Genomic DNA, 3170 nt, shown 5'->3' with positions numbered 1-3170 from the left:
AACACCTGAGAAAGCTAAGATGAAAAAGGCAAAAATACACAGTATTTCTTTCCACTAATTAGAAAGGGAGAATAACTAAGATTAGATAATTAGGCATTTAAAATTTCATGAGATGAATTCCAGTATGGGACTCTGGCACTATCAGTTTCCAGGAAGTAGAAAACGCTTTCTTCTAAACAGAGGTAGGAATCCAGGAAAAGACATATGGATACTCCAGAGCCTGTGCTATATTCTGGCACAGTGCCATAAAGACAGTTTTCACCACAAAATGGCAAACAATGGGCCACCACAGGAGGAGAAGGATGTCTTTCCAATGCTCGTGGTTGTGTGCCTAACACTGCTGTGAAGTGGTGAACCTCACCTTGCTGGCAATAGTTTCCAGCAGCTTGGTTAAACACTGAGCACCCAGTGCAGCAGAGAAAGTTGCTGATGGTGGCAGCAGTTGTGGATGTGTGGTCTCCAGTGCAATATGGCTTACTGTCCCCGGGCTTCTTTTCGCCTCCTGCTTAGAGGAGCAGCACTGCAGCTGTGCTCGCTTCTGCACGGCTTGCAAGCTTTTCAGAACAGGCAGCCACAGCAAGGTTAGTTGGCCCAGTGAAGGGTGACAGACCCCTTGTGTAAAATACTGATTGTGACATGGATTAGATGCCCTGAAGCATAGCAAGGATTTGAAAGGCAAACCGAGAGCTGTTGGGGTAGATATGGTACCTGAAACCATCGTGCGTGTACTTGAGAGCACAGCAATATCCAAAGGGCCTGGAGTCACTGAAGTATGCTAAAGCCACTAAATGTTATGCAGTTACCTGGTGTGACACAGGGCATCATCTCTTCCTTGCTCTTTCTTACCTTTCCCAATTTTGCTTTCCGTCCTGAGAGGCCGGTTCAGCTCACCAAAATAACTCCACCCTTTTCTCCCCTGGGTGAGAGGCTGGAGCAAAAGAGCAAAGGAGAAACAAGTTTTTCAGTAGCACCATGTTTTGCCAGGTCATGAAGTGGCTGCTAAAACCATGTTGTCTGGTTTTGCTTTAAAAAACAGCTAAGTCTTCCATGGGAGTGAGAGAAAAAGGCTGCATTTTCTATTACTTCTCTCGCTTTTTTTTTCCCCTCTCTGTTTTTGCATGTGCCTTAAGGGAGATGGGATCAGCATTCACAATCAAAATCAATTTTTCCTCATAATGATATTTATAAAGATGTTAATAACGTTTTAAATACCATACAAGAAGTTCCTCAAACAGGGGTTTGCAGCCCTCCCTTGCACCCAATTTAGGGAAATATGACAATGTAGCCTCTTAGAGGAAGAAACTTTGTATTTAAGTGTTTTGTATTCTTTTCCATCCTAGGCAGTTCCAGTCTGTACAGGTCAGCTTCTTTGGAAAAATCTTTTGATTAGATGTGTATAATTAATTGTAAAAGGAAATAATAAATTTGTAAGCACAAAGTCTGTAGAACAGATCAGCAGAAAATAATATTCTTTTTAGAAGAACAAGAGATAGGGCTCAACCATGCCTGGGGGTCTTGAAGACAAATAGAAAACCTGGACTGAAAATCTCAGTTCTCTAAATCAACTGGACTGATTTTCAATGACTGAAGTAAAGCCAGGATTTCACACCAAGTCCAAAACATTACGAGAAACCCTAAGGAAAAACAAACAAGCAAACAAAAGTCCCCACAAAACTTAACAGAACTAGAATATTTGTGTGTATGTGTATATTGGGAATCCTGTGAGGATTTAATCATTTATTTGCAGGATTTAAGCCTCATGGTAGAGCTGGTGTTTCAGATAACTGTAAGAAAAATATCGTAAGGAAGGTACTGGATTAAAATAGATGGGTCATGTAGTGGCTAATAACTTATTTGATATTTTCAAGGGTCTAAATACAGAACTCAAACTAAATGAAAGGGCTGCTTACTATTTAAAGTTAGCCAAGCATGCATCAATGTAAATAAGAAACATTAAGGTCCGTCTAATGAATATTTTTGTTTATAAATTTAAAGAAGGAGTGAGAGATTAAAAGGCTAGTTATAAATTGACCTGGCCTTCAGAAGAAACCCATGCTAAACCTGATCTGTCTTTAATAACTAAGAATGTGTTTTGTCTAGTATCCTCTTGAGAACTGGTTAATATTAACACAAGATGTGAAAGGGAATTCTGTGCTTCACTTTTTAGTAGCTTTTAGTTTTGCAAGAGAAGAGATTAAAAATGAGATAAAGAAGATTTTGTTTGGAAACTTACTGTAAAACTAGAGGCTTTTTCGGTCCTTCAAACACATGTGCACCAGCTTTAGCACATCAGTGCAGTTTTGCTAAGTTCATTTTCAAGACAGAGGGATAAAACTACATTGGTGTAAATTCTGTGACTCCAGGTTCAAGTGAAGTGACCGTGTCTTTTGTGTAGTTACGTAATAAATTATATTTAGTTACATTACATTCCTAAGTCATTACAGAAATCCTTAATCAGTACAGAAGTGAGATTATAGTGAAAACCATGATGCCTCTGAATTTTGCTGTTATGGATGTTTCATGACAGAAAAAGTAGTGGGTTTTCATTGATTTGTAAACCTTGACTCTGTGGGTGTTCATACATCGCTGATGGGGCGTTAAAGCAACTCCCCTTACTCCTGGGCAGCACATAGAGCAACCGGCTGGCAAGAACTGGTGCTGCAGCCCCGGGGTGAGCCCTTTTCTGGCTGAGCAAGTAGGAGCACATTGCAGCCGAAACACTTCAGCCAAGCATTGCTGCTGCCTGATTGCCGCTGCTTGGCCCTGAAGAGATCAGGCAGTCGAAGCAAGACTGGTACATTCATGGCTCTTTCGACATCTGACCCTAACTCATAGTTCAAATAAATGGAAAAATGAGTGCCTATGTACAGATTTTTATGGCAAAGCATGCTAGCACATCTATTTGAAAGCAAGAACCTTTAGAAGTACCATCTGGTATGCAGGGCATTACATCCAGACTGGGTCATTCGGCCATCAAACTGGGAGCTACTGGGACTCACTGGACACCAGCTGGATGCACCAACCTTTTCCGCCCTGGCCACGGGGCTCGGTGAGGCGAGGGAGGTGGGAAGGGGAAGAAACGTGGTGGGGCCGAGCCCAGGCTGCTGGGCATGGCTGCGGGACACGGCTGCGGGCATGGCTGCAGGCTTTCCTGGGGTGCGCCCCGCCTG

The sequence above is a fragment of the Patagioenas fasciata genome, chromosome 12 (assembly GCF_037038585.1).
Source record: "Patagioenas fasciata isolate bPatFas1 chromosome 12, bPatFas1.hap1, whole genome shotgun sequence".
NCBI classification, from domain to species: Eukaryota; Metazoa; Chordata; class Aves; order Columbiformes; family Columbidae; genus Patagioenas; species Patagioenas fasciata.
This window is presented reverse-complemented; position numbering follows the sequence as displayed.